The 22,560-nt window shown below is 39.1% G+C and overlaps 1 protein-coding gene across 1 annotated transcript in view; it reads right to left on the bottom strand.

The window, feature by feature from the left end:
* tim (timeless) overlaps nt 1–8,448 on the bottom strand; it is a 22,834-nt gene extending 14,386 nt beyond the window's left edge. Inside the window, exon 1 of the mRNA XM_086971583.1 lies at nt 8,270–8,448. The gene's annotated coding sequence lies outside the window, so the exon portion shown is untranslated. The remainder of the gene's footprint in view (nt 1–8,269) is intronic.
* Nucleotides 8,449–22,560: the final 14,112 nt, after the last annotated feature.

The following is a 22,560-nucleotide window of genomic DNA, read 5'->3' as shown; positions in this document are numbered from 1 at the left end:
ATATATACTTGTACATATATGCCCTGTACCGGTTCTGACAGCTTGAAATGATCAAAAAGTTATAGAACCTAAACAAGTTGGAGAAACTTCAAAAGTAGAAAAAAACACAAGAAAAATACATAACGGAGCTCGTAGAATTTTAATGAAGACACGCTGTCCAGAGGAATGACCTAAGCCCCTGTAGGTGCGCCAGCCTCTTTTTTCTGCTGATGAAGACCTGCATACACTCGACACAGACATTACGGAAGTGTGGAAGAGCATGGCGCTTGTCTCAACGTGTTCGCTTAATCATCGTTCTCTATAATGGAAACGATAACAATACGCATTTTGTCGCATAATTTAACCACAGTTGGGACCACATTCGGTTTCGTTAGGACAAAACATCAAGGCGGTGTCCATAGAGAGCAATTGCCTTTGGACCTGCTCCATTCAATCGGAGTATTCCGAAATTTACCGGAGAGATTTTTGCAACTTAAGCAGTCCGACTCTGCGCAGCAGTCACGCCAGGTGCCAATTCGTCAAACACGATGAAATTAGGAAACACGTACATTACCAAGCCTTTCTAGCATAAGTATTTCCAGAAAAAAAAAAAACGCTCTGAGTGATTTGTCATTGATTCGTTTACTACGCTACCAACGCAGATGTTCAATAAAAGTTTCGTATCAACTAAAATCCCGTTTCATGTATCAGGTTTACGGTAGATACTACACGCTCTCATAAAGCTTACAAAAAAAAAGAGATGAAAATGTTTATGTAGGATATAATATGACACAGTGGATTTCCACTTGTACATGCTATATGGCGTTGCTCACTTCATTCAAATTAAGCGTTACGTAAGCTTTATTAAATTTTTATTTATTTATTAAGTTTAAAAATCAACAATATTGATTGAACTAGTAATGGTAACATAATATTATTTACCATATAACAACAAGACTGGCGCCATGGATTGAATACAAACATTTAAAGCGTAAGCGATGTATAGTCTAACACTCCAATCTGCAGAGATAGGATTATTTCTATATACAATATGAACAGTGGATTATATTTAATAGTAATGAAGAACATAGCGTGTGTCGAAATAAATATATCGCTTATGCCGAGCGCGTCGTTCGGATCATCTGGTGTGATTTTTGCAACAATCTCGAAGATGCCACTTCAAACGTTTATACAGTTTTTAAAAAAAACATCTACAAAAGCACGACATGTTCACATTAGTAATAACAGACTTGTGCTTACTGTGTAACTACGTAACAGTTACGCGCCCCCTGATTTTTAATCGCGCCTTGAAGCCGAGCGTTTACTTTGGTTCTCCGTAGGAGCGGCCTTAAGCGCCGATGGAAAATCAGTGATTTTTAAGGTTACACCATTCAATCTCGTGAAGCCATCGGTAACGCGAAGAAGGATATTGCTGATTTGGGGACTACAAGCGCCGTGTTTGTCTCTTGTTTGGATAACAAATCGTACTTGCATGTCTCTGTAGGTACCGTGTTTTTTGCATGGATGCAGCACAGATTGTCAACAGGTATAGAGCAATTTGGCTATAGAACAACCCATTCTGCTAAACAAATATGTGTTTATTACCGATAGCCCGTTTACACGGTGATCACATCGAGTTCCGCCACAGCAAACATCATCGTTAAATACACAAACCTCGGTAAAGTTCTTCGGCACACGCGTGGCGTCACGGCGCATCATGTTGAGAATTAAACTAACAAATCTGGAGTAATCTCTTACATCGAATAGCTGACTTTCGCTACTTAGGGTTACATAGCATTCGTGTTCACTGCCATTTGAAAGACTAGTTTTAAAGAGGGTGCGTTCTAGGCAGACAGACACGCTATGTAGTCAGTGCAAGGTTTACCGATGGGGGATTCATATCAATGAAACTGGCGGATAGCCGCCTTGAGTTGTGCCTCCTATGAACACACACCCCGATATTGTAGAAGTGTACGGGGAATACGTAAATAATTGTACAATGTCTATTTTATAATACACAATATCATTTAATATCACTTAATTCTGCTGGGACCAAGGTAAGACTCGATTAGCTTTCTTTCCGAAGTGACTTTTATTCAAGGAAGCTGTGCAGAGATGGATGGGCAGGAGTGAGTTTAAAGTTCAAAGACAAACTCGCAGTTTGGAAGAGGCACGCCTAGGATACACGTGCCTCTCATATTTTTCCAAATGTGAAAACGAAAAAGCCCACTGTTTTCTAGTGATAATTTCATAGCAGCTTGTATTTTTAATGGCTCGCCCATTAGTAAGTACTCGCTTCAATGTTGACGTGTGTTTTTCTGCCTGTGTATAACTGCTTCATATTAACTTTGTACTGAGACAAACGATTTAAATGTGATACATCCACAATAGGGAAATATAGGAAAAAACCTGGATGGATAAAGTTTTATTGCGAAACGAGCAAGCATTTCACTTGGTGATTGCTTTGCATTTTGCTATAGTGGACATCAGGACCTTCAAGCAGAGCTAGCGCTTTTATCGCTGCTTTTATGTTGTCCTTAATGTAGTTATCGTTAACAAGGAAACAATATCAAACTTCAGATTAACTTTGTTTAGGTCCATTTGTCTCCTCGCATTGACTTCGTTATTCAGACAAGTCTGGCCGAAAGAAAACAAAGGTCGAGGAAAAAGGAAGCTTCAGCTCGCTCATCGTATGTAGATACGTCACAAGTAGTAAGTTTTGCCAATATGTTTCATGCTGAGCACATCAACAGGAACCAGTAACTGCTGTAATCGACAATGTTTTAAGCCAAACAACCCAATGCTTTTCAAAGGAAGGTCCCTATCTATAGGGGGTCAATAGATTTCCGACTTGGAGAAACAAAGAAGAACAAGATCAGAAAAGCTAATACAAGCTGATCACCAAAATAAAAGCAATCTGAGCCAATAGTAGTAAGCACAACTGAAATGTTCCCAAACATAGTCTTACAATGCGGAATTTATTAAAACTCATTCTCTCGTGGTCCTAAGGCCTGCGGTAGTTAACCGTGAAGTTGGGGCAAGATGCGCGCAAATTAAAAATCATTTATCTTCAATTATTATCTCGGCTTACACAGTGAAGAATGCGGCATCGGTGCAAAATAGATTTTATATGCATATAGCGTCTTCGACAGTGGATATTAGACCAAAAGATACGGAAAATTCAATCATCTGTCCATGAAGAACCACTATATAAAGAGATATGGATCTGTATTATGCATGAATGTATGTGGCACCTTTTTCAGTGAATAAAACTTCGCTACGTTAAAAAAGATGACGAAGAAGTTCTTTAAGACACATTCTTAAAAAAAAACAAACGCGTTTTTATAGAAATTTCATGCTATTATTACATGTGGGTATTTTATAGTATATAATATTCTCGCTAAAGGGTCGTACTTCGTGTCAGATACTGTTATTGGCTTGGCCGTTTTCAGATACCGCTTTCTATATTTCGTTTAAAAAACGTACTCTGCCATAAATCAAGAAAATCACATATTGGGTCTATGTGGAAAATGCTAAACTCTAAATAAAAATTGGTTTAGAGCAGAAATACCTTAATATATGTGTTCCTGCTTTCCGGATCAACACTAGCTATATAACCTTGAACTATATATATACATATATATACATGTGAAACACATGGACTTAATCCTGTGTGTTTACTAAGCATGCTTGCAGAATCTGCATACAGAAGGGGAAAAATGAAAAAAGCCTCATTCTGCAGTAGTTTTTCCGCTATTTACATTATTCCTGCTAGATTAAGCGAAATTTAATACTATAGAAAAAAAAAAAAAAACACTGCACGTATTTGTATGACTACGCTACATGCTATATGTGTATTAACATAACAATTTTCTGCAGTTCTTCAGTAATATGAAACGTGTTAGTAAACCGTTAAAAAATTCATAGTTAATGAAAAGAGCATGAAAAATAGAACGGTGACTCTATAGACGAAAAATTAATTCGAGGGTGTACGCTACAATGAATGTTGCAAAGGAGTGACATTGTCCAGGACGACAGAAGAGCTGAGAGACATACGTCTCCAGCCGACTTCTTCTGCCCTTACGACCGGCCATAAGTTTACTGAATTTTTTAGCCTAGAGGTCGTATTAATCATGCAATGCATATAATGAAAGCGCAGCCGTAGAGAGGTAACACGACGAACGCTGTTGGGATCGATATGTATCGTTAGTAAAAATTAGTTTCCGATGTACGCACAACCTGGCATAACAAGCCAAGGGCTTCTATTGGTAGGAAGCGCGTCATGGAAACTCTGTAGCAGGCAAATGTTGTACAAATAGTCTTCTCTGTAGGACAAAAAAAAGTTCTGAAATTAACACGCTGAACTGCCATTCAGTGTTGAGCCGGCAATAGATGACTTTCCCAAAACTTCTTCAATGATCTGTGGCCAGTCTGTGGTCGGTCTAAGAAATGGAGCAGCTATGTCCATGGGGTAGATTCTTTGGTCCAAAGGGTAGATTCTTTTTACTCGTAGAGTTTGACAATGACTTTGTAAAGTTACTTTGAATTTTAGCACTGTGAAATTTCAGTCTGCTCAAGCAGAAGAATACCATAAAACTTTACCCTGCCGGAATAAAACAAATCTCTGCGACCCTTTCCTGAGGCTAGAATAGATCTTTTATTGTATTAGAATAGTCAGAAAAACACATATAATGCCATGTTTATGGGTTGTTTTATTAGCGATTAATAATGTATTGAATATTTAATTTGCACACGCTACCAATGCATGATTCTTTCATAGTATAATTAAACCTCATATTTCTTAATTATTATGAAGTACTTATTAAGCATGGACTAGAGATATACACGGATAAAGGTTTGCCGATAGACGGTTTTAGAACGTCTGAGTTAATGATAGCATCCGTAAGAGAAAGAAATCTAAACTCTCATAGGTAGCATCGTAACTGTGGTGCTATATATGCCATGTATGCTTTCTGGATTAGTACTGCGTGGTACAATTTGAGGTAACTTTTCTGGACTCGACGATGTGTAATGTTGAAAAAAGCTTCCGCGCCGTTCTGCACATTTTTTATTTTCGTAACATGCTTTCGTCCATTCTTCCGTTAAATAACGTATGCCAGTTTTTACTGTAACGGAACTTTAACAACTACATTTTGATTTATCGATCCGCGTTATAAATACTACGAAGTGAACGGAAAAGGTTCTGTCGGCGCAAGATCCGTAAAATATAAAAAGTTCAACTGAATCATCCATTCGGAGTCCAGGAAAACAGTTATCACGATGTGTCCTCTAAGTGATCTAGCGTTTCCAAATAAACATATCGATCTATTGCTTCATTTGTAAGAAGCAATTCTGAACGAATCAGGATCTCGTAATCCCACAAAACGGGAAACATAGCTTTTTCTGGATAGAGATTTGGTTGGACCCTGGGTCCTGGCTTCCCTTCTAGGGCCACCCAATCCGATCTCTAGTTCATGTTAACATACAGACATTACTACTCATCGTTGACGATAATTCTGTGCAAAAATCTGCCTCACGCTCAATACCGAGAGAAATGTCAACGTGTTGCGTGCGGCCCTTGTTGCCATAAGCCCCTTCTGAAAGTTCATAGGGCATCTCAGCGCTCAGTCTCTGTGTAAGTCAAAGGGACTTTAGACGGTCGTGTGTCTGTCTGTAGCTTATCCTATCCGCCGATTCTCGAATTGTTTGGTCGGCGTGTCCCTTCAGAAATGCATTCTGACGCTCGTCACCAAATTCAAACAGTCGGCCAGAACGGAAGTTCCGGATGCCGTTTTCAAACCAGGAAAACCAGTCTTGAGCAGTTTTTTTTGTTATCGATAACGTCGTTGCTGCATCCAAAACAAATAAGCCGCTTCAACGAAATGCATAACATAGCAAGCTTCGAAAATGTAGTTTTGCCCCCTGGAGCATCTATTTTGATGAGGTTACGACACGATATAGTCACAGCGCTGATACAGCAGCAAAAAAAAACGCTTTTAGACGGTATATCAGAATTCAACATACTTCTCCCATTACCTAACAGTTTAGCAGTAATGAACCTTGCTTGAGTTCGTACCTACCGTAAGCTTATTATGTCAAAATTAGCATTAGCTATTGCGAAAGTGTATTATATAGTTTAGTATAGGTTGCTTTGTGTAGGCCAAAAGTTTGTGGCCATTGGCCTGAAAATGTTATCAATCGATTGCTAACATAGATGGCTCATAACAGGGTGTGCACATGCTCAATCGCATTAATTTATTGCCTAAATGCAAAGACTATATAAGCAAATAATGAATTAATACTGTGGCTCCTATGTAAAAACAGTATTAAGTATGCTTTCTACGAAGTTACGGTTTTAGTCAACTAAAAACACTATTTATTTAGGTGCTACTTTGTACTTCTGTTTAAGCGCTACAAAGGTAGCTTTAGTATTGAACATGGATTCTGATATAGTAAAGACGATATCGGTAGGATAAATTTAAGTCACGCAATACTTGCAATTTTATATAAGGTCTCTAGTAAAGGCGCTTGTCTTTAGTAGACACCTTATATAAAATAAATCGATGAAAAGATCGCTGTCCCTTCCAAATGACAAGAAAGCTACTAGCACTCGGATAGAATAGGCTTGATGACCTGTTTAAGAAGGAACATACGCAGACATATTTAAAAAAAGACAAGCATTTCTCCAAGAGAAAACAAAAATAAACGAAGGTATTGTAGAGCAATAATCGATTGTATAATATGCCGTAAGAAGAAGCGACAGTCAACGTCTCCATAGCAACCACAAACTGCCTCACAGCTGATGTATATAAACAAACAAAGCTTCTACTGGTATCATCCATAGCGATAACAATGAAATTCTTATCCTCGTGTCAAATCCAGGAAATGAGCGCCTCAATCAATTATAAACGTTTCTGAGACACGAAACAATAGTCTCCCACGCTCAGATAATGATTCGGCGAGGCGTAGACGCGACCACCCACTCTCGTTTCAGACCGATTAGTTACACCATCTGAACAAAATGTTCGATCCGGAATATTGCTGCAACCTGAATTTTATGTATAACTATATAATATTATGTATGAGAGTTGTATATCTATATCCGGTATATATATCTGGTTACATACTTTGTTCATGTCATTGGAAATGTGCGAGCAAGTCAGCGCTTTACAAGGCCTTCTAACATCCTATCTGTGTGACATTTAGCTCATCACGATTCGCTAGCGACTAATATAGTATGCTAGGCATCCAATCTAAGCTCTGCATCTACATAAGAAAAAATAGATTTACTAATCAGAAAGATGTACAATACTCTATACATGTCAGGAACAACGTGTTGCGAAGATAGTTTCACGCGACAGCACAGCCTGGGCCAAGTCAGCTTCTGATACCTGACAGGTTTCTATGTCATATTTGTGAGTTGTGGATCCCTACTTAGTGATCTAATCTATTACGCACCCTTTACAGGTTACACGTAGAAGCCCATTTTTGGCTGGCTGGCTCCTCTGACAACACTCCCACGGTTATATATATATATATATATATATATATATGGTTTAGAGGCTGCGTACGGTTTCAGGTGTGTCGCTAATGTTCTTCGCGTAGAGGCGGATTAATTCGAGCAACCAACAGCACCTCAAGTCATAGATACCTTAACCTACCTAATTTTGTCTCTCCTGACAAAAAGGTCGTAGACAGCTCTGCGCCATTTCGAGTTACGCAACCGATAACCGACGCTATCAGGTAAATGGAAATGTCAGGCAGGGAATGACAACGAAAATTTCTGACAGACAGTTTATTCTTGCAGCTCTATTAAAGATTTCCCGTCAACGTAGTTTGGAAAATCCACTTGTCGTATAACGTCATTGGAAACCTATTGAGATAGACTAGTATTACCCAATGCGATTTAAGACAAGGGTGGCATTACGTACCCCATCACGAAGTAAGTTTATTCAAGATTGCTTTTCTAGGCTGTCAGCGAACATTAAGGAGAGCCTCGTTTACCTCTACATGTAATACCTGTAGGGGTGGTTACGTGTATAGCTTACGTCAACTGGAGATAATAATAACAATGATAAAGCCAGATATAATGAGACACGAATAAGACTTGTAATAGAAAAATATGTAGCTATATCAGTACAGAAATAGTGGATGTACGGTTAGTTGATAAAAGAAATATCTATTAATTGAATCTGCAGTTTAGAAAACTAAAAATTTTTTTATTCCCAGAAGCCGACAAACGTGCTGCCCACTAACCCATCTGCAAGCTAAGTAAAACGGGCTTACTTACCTAACCACGGGGTCGAATACGGGAGGATGTTCGGTTGATTCGACGAGCACAGGAATTATATTCTGAAGCGTTATGAGAACACTAGGTTAGTTTTTACAAATATTTTATTATTTTTCTAACGCGTTGAATGCAATAGATGAGGTAACAATGTACTTTAAGCATCGTTATTTGTCTTTACTATTTCGTTGCGTGAATGATTTCTTAGCTGCTTTAAGTAAAATACGCAGTTTTCAAAATATGCCCCGTTCTAGCGACTGTAAATGATTTTGAAGCTCATGTAATGCCTGAGTCTAGCCATTATCTACGCTATAAAACAGAGCCAAGGTGATCATGATTTACAGTAGATAGATCAGCAGATTCCGGCGCGTCTAACGATTCACTCGTTGAGCATCAAAGATCTGTAGGCTAAGGAGATCTGTAGGAAAGGCTAACGCGCTGTAAAAGTGTTGTAAGATTGCTCGTTCAATGTGATTAGAAATAGTTCTAAATACTGCGACCTGGATCATTCATTTCGTTACGGAACTAACACTACGCTAATATTATCGTCAAAATCTTCAATCAACATGGAAAAGTTATCTAATGGGACCATGGCACGTTTTTATCAGCCACTATTTTCTACTGTTTGTCCAATAATGTTAAGGTTACGCAATACGTGCATATTTTAATCCTGAGTTCATTGGTCGCAGTGTAAAATTAGAACGACTTTTTCAGGTCGGGTCACATAACTGAACTCACCTTTTTTAAAGTTTCGGGTTCCGAGAGAAGGCGTCGAATCCGTTGACCTTTAACCGCAACTTCCTCTCGAAGTTTTCTATCCATTAACTTCAGAGAACCTACAATGGAGGCCATTACAAATTTGTGGGCACGAATCCTTCAAATAATAACGCCAGACAGTCGTGCGACGTAAATTCCTAACATAGTAGTTCTTGGAATTATGAACTTCAATATCCATCGATTACCAGTTTTCCAGTAAAACGCAGCTTCTTAGTGCTTTGTAAATGGTGTTAAATTCTCACAATAACGAGCAAGGTTAATCTAGAGGAGACCACTTATTGTTTTGTCATAAAGGCAAGCTGTTAAAATTTGGCCTTTGTTTCAACGAAATCGATATCACACTGGGTCTTTGAATCTAAAAAGTCCAACGTATGGTCCCTATCTATGCTAGATAACTAAAGGGGCTGCTGTGCAATTACTAACATATTCTTAAAAAAGTAAGTTTTTTCTGCTGCCTTCTAGCGGTTTTGCAAAACATATATTTTTGCCTCAAATACACAATACTTCATGTCTCATATCCAAATGGATGAGATAGCTAAAAATGATTAGATTAACCCCGCTGGGATGAACATTTTAAGCGATTATGCCATACTTGACCAGCTTACTTAGATGCACTGTATAAAGATACAGCGGTTTCGACCTCGAGCATCAGACGCGCTATAGGATTAAGGAATAAGGATTTCTAGCTATAAGAACTGAACGATTCTTGAACGACGGCTATTCATAAGGCCACGTATCCGTTTAACCCGTTCCTACGGCTACGGGCCGCATAGTGGTCTCGCTCAACGTAACTTGCTTCTTCTATAATCGGCCGAAATCCATAGACAGACGCCTACTTCCCAAATCTCGAAGAAGTCGCTCGAAGAAAAAGTCATGAGAGATAAGTTTGTTCGCACCTCTAAAACAAGATACTCCTAGGATTCTGTCTGGCAGATGTGGGACCAAGATCTAATTAGTTGATATGGAGCTTCAGCCCTGCGATGTACCCGCATCCTCAAGCGGAGAAATGGATTTATCGAGCCGATGATAATTGTCTAACCACTATGGCGTCGTTTGTCTTCACAATACAGTGGATCGTGTAATATTTTCTCGAAGCTTCTCATAGAAGTGGAATAATATGACGCAATGAAGTAGGTTGCAGACTGACTAAAATCATATCTTTCCTCAACTTTGACCAGCTAGATTATTAAGAACAGTATGGCGTTCTAATGAACCTATTATTTATTTCTGTGTCATCGTTTGTTAGAGTTTGGTCACGACCTGTCAATTCTAACCATTGAATGGGAAGCCAAATTAACTGCATCCTAACTACCCCTGTGGTCCACAAAAGGTATACATATATAAACTTGGGAGGTTTACACTCAGTATCTTAATTAAGAAACTATAAGGAATCCAAAGGATTGTTTTTTATAGTACTAAGCGCTTCTTATATATTATGTTCAATGGTGAGCTGTGTTGATATTCGTCACGTTCATTTTAAGCAGTTCAGCCATCTTGGCACGAGGGTTTCATACGGTTGACTGAATTTCCTTTCGATCACCTTTTTATTTTTGGTATTGAGACCCATTCGAAAGCTACAATTAGTTAAACGATACGTTAAACGAAATTTAAACTAAAGAAATTAGTTAAAAAAAAGGAACGAGGGCTTTGTTGTAAAATTCTCGTTAACTTAATGATAAGAGACTTATGCCAGTGTGTCCAATTATGTATCTAAGTATCTCTAAGAGTATTTAATTATAGAAACAACACGAAAATGACAAAAGTAGGTACGTAAGTACAACGCAATCTAATGAGAAAAACGGTCTTCCCAGATAGTATAGAGACGAGCCACGCTCAACAGAGTGTGTCGCATTGAAAGTCTGTCTAGATAACTCGGGTGCCTTCAACGTGTTTAATTTAACCATCAAATATACTGGGTCAGTAAACCTGAGATACGATAAAACACACTTCAACATATTCATTCGTTTTACGCTAGCACATACAAATAAAACCGTAGAGCCATCATTAGAAAAAATATCCGTTTTTAAATCTGTTCAAGATGGTGTTGTTACAAATGTTACTGAGACGGCCACTCAGCCGTCCTAAGTCGCACGCTAAAAAAAATCTTCAAATTAACAGTACACTGAGGTATTACGTTCTATGAAGATGCTCATTGACATCGACTAGATTTCTAAATTTCTATTTATGACCCAGCATGTATTTAGGAAAAAATTTAAAGAAAGAGACACAGAAAAGAATAATTATTCAGTAAGGAGCGTCTCACAAGTTACTCCATTATCAGAATTGATACCCCCTAGCTGACTCCTTGGGAATCAGCTTCCAGCTTTAGTACGGCGAAGCCTAGGAGAACACTACTACGACTAAAATACACAACAGTATTTACGTCGACTGAAGAGGTGCAATATTCTCTTTGATCTGAAATGCTCAAGATATCTCGGCTAGTGGGTGTGCGATAACTGAAAATAGAGCTCACAGGCAGATTAGGTGGATAAAATAGACGGATAAACTACAAATAGAATACACTGTAAAACTTAACAATAGTTCTACAGGCAATAAAGGTAAGAAGTCAACTTTTGCCGTTCTTCGTATATCCTTAACTTAATGAGCACTAAGATGTTTCTGAGCTATTATTAATTTCAAAAGAAATATTCATTTACAATAGGACCATGAAACGACGCAACGTTCGTTTACAGTCGAATTGGAAATCTTGTGCAAAAATTATACAACATAATAAGTATTGCACAAGCCACTGTATCTCTTGAATAGGGTAGGGCCTGCACGTTATTGAAGGTTTTGCTCCTTTATTCAAACAGGCATTGTAAATACCTGTATTAGAAACAGTAAATAGTAGCAGCTCTTTGAGCTCATTACAATTGATCTTTCGGTTTTTTTTTTTACTATAGCCGAGGACCTATTAACTCGTACGAGACAAAAACTCCACTTTTCTATTTCATTTTGCTGAAAGACCAATAGAAAATATTGAAACAAGCTTTGGCAGTTAAATATCAGCGTACGTTTATTCTTGATAAGATCATATTTTGTGTTTAGAAATTGGAGATTTTCAAATATCTTACTTATTTTTTTTTCAAATATATCATTTTTTATTTATGTTAATTATGGTAAGTTACATATATCAAGAAACCCGTCGATACGGTCACCTAGTAATGTCATGTGAGGTATTCGGAGTGAGAAAAAGGGTGGGTGGTGTTTACTTTGGCGAAAATGTACTATCTTTGAGACTGATGGAAATTCATTCTTCAAACGGATTCTTACAGTCGAATCTTCTGGCGGAAGGTTTGTTACCGAGGCTATATACTATGGCATAGGGTGATTGTACCAGTTAATCGAAAAATTCTTAAACAAATCCGATGATCTAAGATCACATGTCCAAATAGATGCAGTTTTGTTGAAGTGTCCTAAAGCGCTTGACCTAAAGGCTTTAACCCTTTTCTGAACGTGGAGTAGTTTTTAATGAAATCGACACTCTTAGAAACACCCTATATTTGGTTTCAACGGCCCCAAGCGTCACTTTTCGTCGACGGTCATTGTCTCGACTGTTTGAATGTAGCCACAGCAAATGCACCAAAAGAACAACAGGCGCCATTTTAAATAGGATTCAAATAGGAAATTGTGCGTGTACACAATAGGGAACACTAAGTAATGTACATGGGACTATACTCTGGACAGATACTGTGACACTTGTAGAGGAGCGTGATTCAGCTACATGATAGTGACACGTTGAGCCTCTTCCTATCGTTTTGAGGCTCGTCCACAACGGCTACGTGATACAATTAATCCGAATGACTTTACCGCGTTCAGTTCATACGTTGCTAGGACTATATTGGCTGTCTTAAGCGCACTGTAAAAAAAACCAGGAAAAATTTGCTTTGAGTTCGTGCAGAGCTGTTCAACTGTGCCCGGTATCTATTTTGATCATTGTAGTTAGCCGAGACACAATTATCTCAAGTAGATTTTTAGTGAATGACGTTTTTGTCATACGGAAATCGTTGCTCTTTTCTATTGGGCCAACACTCTAAAGAGCAAGTAAGGATGCGCCACTCCGATAAAACACTGAACCAATCTCTAAGACGGTAGCGACATCCAACACAGATATCAAATAGTTGAATAATAGGTAGTAGTAGTAGTAACAAATAATAAGTAATAATTCTTCTGATAAAGAAACTACTCGTACGGTGAAAAGTTTCAGTGAGTAGTAAACCGATAATACCATCGAAGGGATACACATTTGAAGGCTGAGTAATCACGACGCATGGGCAAATCACAAAGCCAAAAGTTGCGAAATACTTCACTTTCGGCCGGCAAATGATTTGTTAATTAGTAAATAGCATGCTATTGAAAGTTAACGAAGCCATAAAATGCTCACTGATTTGGGGCAAATGTCTGCTTCTGTTGAAAAGCGGAGAACATTCTATATTGCAAACATGGGCGGCATTCGATCGGCTAATTTTCATTACCTCACCTTCAAAATAAGAGTACATTCATACAAATCCAGGACAATAACGGATTTCTCCATGTCTTGGGAATAGTATCGAATAATCTTCAATTTATATGATCCTAACTACTTTCCCTAATAACCACTAGACCCAGGGCAGCATGACCCATCAGCCTACTCTGCAGCCACGTTTTTCATACGACAATAGAGTTTCATCATTCACCGTTATTCCCAATCGATCAGCAAGCACGTCGGACCTTGTCTGCGTTAAAATATACCCTCCCCATATTAAAAGAACCCCTCTTTGTTATATGAATTTTTCTTTGACTTGATGTTCTTTGCCTGGCCGATTTACTCGAATAGTGCGAAGTAAATAATATTTTCCATGACTAGGTTTGATTGCATCGTACAGGTGTAGCAGCTACTTCTGCTTATGTATACTTCAGATAAAGATGGCTCACCGGTAACATGGCGGCCGCGTACCACCTTGTAGAACAATGTGTTTCAAAATAACAGTCGTTGAGCGCATGCACAGACTATCTAATTAAATAAAGTCTATTCGACAGACGCCAAACATTTCATCCTTCGTGTAACTTAATTTGACCCAGTCAAGAAGCTAGATATTACAGACAGATATACTGACGTTTAGTATATGTCATATTACGACTGGGCTGCGAAACTAACTTGAAGATGGCATCTACCCCCAGAATTTGAATTCAGTGCGATGCTCTTATAAATGGGCCTCAGTAGTAGTCTGCGCAGTCGCCATTACCTGTTACGCTTTATAAATCTGCTCTAAGTGTCTGAAGTCAGCACTTTGTATATTGTAATCGCCTTTTCACCTCAGTCATCCTTTTTGTTGTAGAGCCTACATTGAGCACTGTTATTTTAATTAGTAAAGTAACAGAAATAAGCGGTTCCTTAGATGCTATTTTGGCCGCTGGCCGCGCTTATCTTCTCCTCCCCTTCTTTTTTTTTACTCTTTGAATGTTTTGTCATAACTTATTCCTTTGTGTCTAGTTATTTGTGCATAGGAGTAATTTTTTTGTTCGAGATCTGCGTCCTAGGAAGTGGAACGAATCAGTGCCTTTATATACTCGTTTTCTCGAAAAAATAGAGCCTCTAGATGGCTGGCAGACAGGCAGGTGCTAGTCTTCACTTTTCGATGAAAAGGAGTCCATTCCTCTTTGTAGAACCATTTATTCGCTTACTTTTGCCGTACAACGAAGTATTTACAAGAAATTTAGGCTGCAAACGTATCCTCTTTTATCGTCTCCATGCATACAGCGTAAAAGAGACTATGGTATATATATATACTATGCTGTATAATACATGTCGAATTTATGTGGAAAGCAGTTTTCAAATATCTGCACTTTCTTTACCCAGAAATAGAACGGGTACCTTTTGGTGTTAACTCTCGTGTGTATCGACCTATTGTGGTATTTTTTTCAAAGACAGCCGGCCTTATATACAATAGTCATCCGAGTAGAATACTACTCAAAGTCAAATCAATACAAAGGTGGATCACTTCGACAGTATAGGCTATTACCAGTAGATAGTAACGCTTGGATATATATCTGGCGATAAATAAGGGGCAATGAGTTGCAATTATTCGATCCCATTTAAACCACAGCCATCCTAACTTTGCCACACCTCAATTGAATGTAAGTGGACTTAATAAGTAGCATTGCTTTCCTTAGGCCTGCCAAAATAGGTAAGACAGATTGTTTTTGTGAGTATTACGAATCTTATTATTGGAAGAGCATTCAGCGAACCACGTACAGACTTTGCCGATTACATCGTATACACACAGGGTAACATAATAAACTATATTAAGCGGCATCGGCTAGTCGAATCTAACCTATCTTTCGAAAATGTATAACAAAAAAGTACTCACTTAGGCAATTAGGGCTAACGACAAACTTAGATCCGTTCCACCGTCCCAGCTGCTGGGGCCACTGAAAATAAGGTCGGCCATCCCCCGTCATAGTTGCCCCTAATCCTCTCATGGATGAGGCCGCTGGTGGCAATATTTCTCTTCCTCCTGTGTGTAAGCCAACGTTGCTTCTGTTCGGTGGTACTTTGTTTATGCACTCGAAGGCACCCTCTAATTCGCGTGCGCCTTGGGTGTTCTCCGGCGGCCCCATATCCATTCGACCTCCTGATGTATAAGAGGCAAAGTTGAAATTCCACTTTCCCCTTGAAGCTCCTGTGCCACCAACGGCTGCACGACTGCTGCTTGCCATCGCTGATTTTTCACCACTTATTGCCTGTATAGTTACAAAACAGTGTGTACTTATATTATAATACAATAAAGTCAACTATGGGCGAATGTAAGAAGAGGGGTGTTCCGTTATCGGCCCGTTTGCCAGATTTACTCCCCAGATTAGACCCACCCCTTTACTTTCACTGTAATGTTACCTCATCTTTTTTTTGTTTTCTAGTTTCCCAGTAACCTATCTTTCGCAAACATCATTTACAAGGCATCAGCTCGATATGAACCTCCTGCTTATCCACGCTCATCTAAAAAGGCGCTAAGGTTGTTGAGAGCATAGGTGTCTCGTAAATGTTTGTTGTTTAAGGAATTAATGTTAAAGTAGCAAGTTTTCCAAGGCTTAATTTGATTAAGTATACGAAATATTTCTCTGATTTAGAGGAACATGAAATCGTTGAGAAACTCTCTTGACAGGCAAAGGGGACATTTTTATTAAGGAATGGGCAAGAGGAAGTTCTTGTATATATATATATATATATATATATATATATGTATTCTTTACGCGGCTTAGCCAATGAATGTCGACCTTATTTAGAGGAAAATGGATGGTAGAAAGACGCTTAGCAGATTTCAAATTTTGGTTTTACGTAAACCATCCCTAGAATTTAGGCAGTTCTGAGAGGATCTATATACGATTTGTTAGTCGCTAGTACCGACCCGTTCACCTCAAGTCTCACCGAACAGACCTGAAAGGGCCGACTGTAGGACGTTTCCCTTTTCTCTTTCCTTAGCGTACTACATAGTATAGTTAAGTAAGTACACACGCAGCTGATGGATGAAGTCAAGCGACGCAAGCTATCGGAGAAAATTGTGACAAGGAAATTCTAATTGGCGTAAATGCTAACGATCGCCTAATAAAAGTGTTCAATACTATCAACTAGCACGTGTTCGCCTCGGAACCATCTGTCCTGGCACTGGCCCCCTGATCAATTGCCGATTTGGCCACACATGCTAATGCTTCCGAAGATGCGTGAGCGAATTAAAGAACAGTGAGACTACCACATTATTACGGCGAGCCTTAAACAAAGCAACACACGAACATACCACCATCGGACCTGCAGGACAAACAAGAAAGATTTACCTACGTGAAAAATCTCTAATCATATCTTGCGCACAGTCGCTATGGTGGTTACTAAAATTACGTGCCGCACCGCTTTTATTAAATACAGGTTTTTATTGAAAACGAATATTTGTTTGGTAAATGCGATAGCCATATAGGTTAAGCGCATAGGTTAAAAGGTGCCATAAAACGCGTTAGTGTATCAGGTTTAATTGGTTCGGATATTTCTAACCTGTTGCGATATGAAGACGTACGTCAGGTAGATGGTAGGTCGGACAATAAACAACAAATGCGGCTTAATACCGTGAATAGCTATGAACTTAAAAGCGTTAAACTTCTTATAATTTCATCAGTAATATATAACTGTAGTGGTATAGAATAAAAAAAACATCCCACTTAAATTTTTTACCTCACACAAGGGTTGCCGGCCACCATGTCCTAGATTCGAAATCTATGCTCGCAGTTACGGGTCAGTCTTAAGGTCTAATGTTATGAACAAGTGTTTGTTTTTCTGAAACAAGGAAAATACAGCTACAGCTTCAGAGATGACGTTTTAACGCTTATTGCTTGAAACAAACATATTGGCCTAGTATCATTTTCACGGCATAACTTTATATCCTCACACTGTAGAGGATCTAGCGATTCAACATTAGATACAATTAAGAGGCTGCTTTTCATCTATTCGGTTGTTTTATCCGGTTTCTAAGATACACCTCGCAATTTATTATCCATTGAGGGAATGATTTGAACTTCCTCCAGGCTTGCCGATGCATTTCAACAGATCGCAATTCAATTTACGGATATAAGCAGCTATATGCATAACTTTCAGTTTTTTCCTCTGCCACATTTTTTCAAATTTGTTTCGGCAAAGTTACTATAGAATAAATGGCCTGACTGTAGAATCTGCTTATGCTTTCCACTGGGTGCTGGCTAGGAACTTCGGTATATCTACTCCCATGCAATCCGTCGCAGTGAGATTTTTACCATGGCCAGATGCTTCTTCGACCTCGCAGCCCTGTAGCAGCCGATGCTAGGACCACCCAATAAAACCCTACAAACTCGCGAGAAGAAAGATCGCGTTACAGGGGGACAGCAGGGATACCAAATAACTTTTTTTGAGTATATAGACGTACTTAAGCGAAAACTTGGACCTGATGTATTTCGAGCTATAGATTCAGCGATGATTTCCAGCAGCTGTTAAAGCAGATCAGGTAGATGATTGCAGCAGATGATTGCGAGATAAGGTATTATATATATTATAAAAGATTATTCGTTTTGGCTAGCATGGCACCGACTTTTTGCCGTTAAGAAAACTAACAAATCGATATCTATTACCTATAAAATATTTATTCCTATTCTACTTTATAAAGTTGACAAAAAAGATGAAGATAAATAAATGTATGCATGTATGTAATGTTAACTGCCTTCGAATGTCTTCTCAGAAGAGACCGCTGTGAGACTAAACGGTTTCCAGAGTGAATCTTGCATTAAAATTAGGGTTTATATTATTTCATCTGAGAAAAGACCAGTGCTTGGTGCACTGTTTAATAACCTTTTATAGGGAAAAAAAGTCATGAATTATAAAAATATGTTGCGTTGAAGTTTATGCTGCGGGAATCGGCCATTGAATTTGCAGATGAACTAAGTACGGTGCTGTTAAAACGTGACGGGTGCCTCGCTTCTTGGGAATTCTATTATGTACATATAATGAAATAATGATACACATATTTAGAAAGTACGTTACATGGATGACTAAAAGTAAAAAAACGGATGTGCGGATAGCTTTTGCCAATTTCTTCTTCGAAATGATTTGTAGCACGATAATTTAGCCATCGATCGGTCCCCGACAATGCACAGGTTCTCTTATGGTCTAGGAACAGTTTGGCGGCCTCCCCGGTGAACTTCGTTTGCTTCGCAACAACGCTGTCAAGAGCACCTGATGATTCTGTGCATCGTGCACCCATTTTTTGGCACTCTTCATCGCAGCCCAGTTGCAATCAAATAACTATGAATTAAATCAAATTAGAGTTGACTACGTGTCACCCACGTTCGAATTTCTTTAATAGATATTATCAGTTTCTTAGATTATGATAAACATCTCTAATTTTGGTTATTTAAATAGTGTTCATTCTTTTTAAATGACTTCGTCAAAATCTGTGAAACCTTCCCAACCAAGGCGAAACATCATTAGGATATCATTTTGGGTACTCATTCAAATAAAGTAAAAAATTAACTTTCGGTTTATATCAAAAGGTCACGTTATAGGAATAAGCACAACGATCCTTAGGGTTTTTTTTGCTTTTGAAACCTGAACATGACACTCAGAGCCATCGATAAATCCAGACGAAGAATTCGAAGACGAGTAAACAAGGGAGAATAGACGAGTCTAATGAATACGATGATTCAAATGATGATGCATAAGAAAAAGTCGGGAGCTCATGAATACGTTGTACCTATAATAGAGGAGGAATTTATAAATTATTCCATGATACCCCAAAAATAAGAATTACACATGAGAAGCTTATATTTTTGTATCTTCATAGTTGAAGAGCTGAAGATTCGATCTTGGCAAAGAATTTGTTATGGCTTTTCACTACGAAATGATTTTGCTGAGTCTTTGTTGGCATACGGAGAGGTGAAGCACAGATACCGACTCAGTGTTCGAGATATACAGCGACACCGATTAAGTAATGGAGTGTATCACACTGTGGGCCGCCCGAGCTAGCTTAACTAGAGTGGCGACTCTCTGACTCGGTTGATGGATGCGGGACTGTGACAACTAAGATACTTTTATTATTACTATAACCTTCATCAAGCACTTCCACCGAATGTATTGACGGTGCAGTGTTGCAAAGATTTTTCTCTCAATCCTTCGTAGCATGTGTTTTTTTTGCTTGTATGAGTGCGTATAAGAACTTCACAACTAGAGGCGATGCTAAGAGTGGGTACTGATAAGTAGGGAAGAATGAAGCATAGCTTGGTGCCGAAGTCAGAGATAGATCATAAATAGGCCTACACAATATAGGCCAATTTCTCCTGCTACTACAGCGTACAGAAGCTTATCCGAACGAGCAATAGTTAACAGATTATGTTGAGTTACCGAAGAGCTGTTATGCGACAGTTCATTAAACTTGCGACTGGCGAACGTACGCAATGATCGGTTTACATCTGCCCTGAAAACAGCTAACAGTAAAACGATCATGAAAGAGTCCAAGACACTGAGAGAAAACCAGATCGGACCTGCGCCCCACGCCCGCCTTGATCTGTCTTCGGTTCGAGTCTCTGAACTACTGTATGATCGTTCAGTTTGAAAGTACTCAATCAGCTAGTTTGTTTGAGTTGACGCCGCTTAGCTTCGCTACAATGGCGGGCTAGAAACGGTCAGCAAACGGCGAACGTGGCGCAAAATGTGAGTCGAGCCTAGTGACCATTATGGTTTCCGTAGCAGTATCTGAAAGCGCTCCTCAGTCAGAAGTTCTGAAGTAGCCAGGGCTAAAAAAAAAATTGTGCAAGCTTAAAATTGCCAAGCAACATTAGCTGTGGCAATAGGTGAACGATCCTACGGTGAAGGACTTCCATTATTTGAATGAAGCACCATCTGCACCACATACTCAAAATGATGTGATTGAGGTTATTTTCATTGAGCCGATGGCTCATGGCAGGCGTGATTAGTACTATATATGGACCGAAGAAAAATCAATGAGGCATGCATAAGAATCATGGATTAGTACGCACTCTATTTACTGCAGTGTTTGGCCGGTGTCCAGAGTTGTTTCGCTATGTTAAGGCTCTGCTAAATCTCCGATGATTGCGATGCCACGCTATACAGTACAGCAGCAAGTAAACGAAACGTATAAAGGTAAGCCAGCCATTTGATAGAAGTTAAGCAAATCATAAAAGCAACCCTGTCTCTGCAAGCGTCTCCCAATACCTATAACAATAGCTCCGGAGTTGAACACTACAGAGAGTAGGGTTATAGATACGTATTTATTTTTACGTTTTCTATACAACTAATTAGCTAATTTCATCAAACGCAGATCATAAGAACCATATAATGCGGCAACATTAAACTACGCAAAAAGTACATCACTACTTCCACGCGTTGCGAAGTAATAGTGCAGCCTTGCGGTTAGGTATTGCCAAGGTGGGCCGATTTCGGTAGACCTGTCATCAAGTGTACTTTTTACCGTGACTTCTTATAACGAGATGGGTAATGTAGGTCCGATGCGGTCATGAAGATCCTCTTACATGGTTTTACTAACGACGTCTTCGAGCTTCACTCCGTGAAAGCGCAAACATACGTTTCCTCGAGCGAACGTTTCGCGATAGTCAACCGTAAAGCTATATTATTGCCCAACATTGCAGGCAGTATGTCGTATCGTGTAGACGACGACATCGGTTTAGAAAGTCAGCGTTTTCATTCATGGCAGGCTCGAGCTGATCCTCTTTTTGTTAGGCATAGATCTGCGACGAGTACATGCCACCGTTTGGCCTTTGCGCAGTCTCCCGCTACATTTCGTCTAATTTTTTCAAACGGCAAAATATTACCCCGTGAATCTTCTTTATTGACAGTTACAGTAAAGGCAGCAAGTTCTTAATGATTCACGTGTGTTAGTACTTTGCAGTTGGCAAGTAAGTCTACGATGTTTATTTGAAACCATTGACAGATGACCGTGGAAAGCGGGTCCTTCTCGCTAAATATAATGTAGGCACTTGGCTTCAGTTGGAGCGCTGATGAAAAGATAGATGCATTTTGGAGAGACGGTGGTTAGAGGTAGCAGCTCTTTCGTTTCCTAGCCCTAATCTCATATGAATTGTCGATGCAGGACCAGCTCAAAGGAATTCGTCGGTAGAGAAGGCGGTAGTAGAGGCGGTAAGACCAGGATGTCATTTATGGCTTATTTCTTCATACAATCTCAACCCGAACATACGGACATTGGCCCGCGTAAAAGCACTATAACAAAACGCAGTTCTATCTATCCTAGTTTCAAATCGTTAAAAATGTAAAATACAACCTTAAAAACTTTACAAAATTTCGTTAAGAGGCAGATCCATGTGTAACAATTGATAGCTTTATAAATTACAGGTAGTTGTTGTTCAAATAGCTATCTATTTTAAGTTAAAACTGAAATTCCAAGCAGGATAAAATCAAGCCTTGAACACGACACTAAGGCCGGTGGACGATTAAAGACACTGTAATACGGATTAATGAGCATCACTACCGTATGCATCAAGACGCGATGGTTGCTTAACGAAACCAATCCAACCTAGCAATTTCTGACTTCTCCATAGCGTTCAAATCAGTCAGAAAGACGACAGAAGGGTTAATATGTCAACTCCCACAGAAAGGTATCCGAGTATTTGAAAAAGGTGTTTTAAAAACCTAATATCCAATAAAGTCTATGATGCCTGGCGCTATTCGTTCTCACGAGGAGGTAGTGGAGTGTGTGTGGAAAACCCATAGAGAGCAATTAGATTGCAAACGAATTATCAAAGTTTCCTACGTTTCTAGTAAACGTGAACCTAATCCGGCATAACAATTTTGCCTATCGAATTCGAAGCATAATTGTTGAAGAGAACTATCTCTGATTCCCTCGCATAACGCCGTCAACACATGTGACGTATCTGTCAAGTGTATGTCCTGCTTTTCTCGTAAACCATTACACTATAAATTCTCCCTTTCGCGCCTTGATTAAAAAACGCGCGCCAAAAACGAAAAGGTGTCTTTT

Source organism: Varroa jacobsoni, unplaced genomic scaffold (genome assembly GCF_002532875.2).
Source record: "Varroa jacobsoni isolate VJ856 unplaced genomic scaffold, vjacob_1.0 scaffold_1264, whole genome shotgun sequence".
Lineage (NCBI taxonomy): Eukaryota > Metazoa > Arthropoda > Arachnida > Mesostigmata > Varroidae > Varroa > Varroa jacobsoni.
The sequence above is the reverse complement of the archived record's forward strand: the minus strand, read 5'-3'. Positions and strand labels throughout refer to the sequence as shown.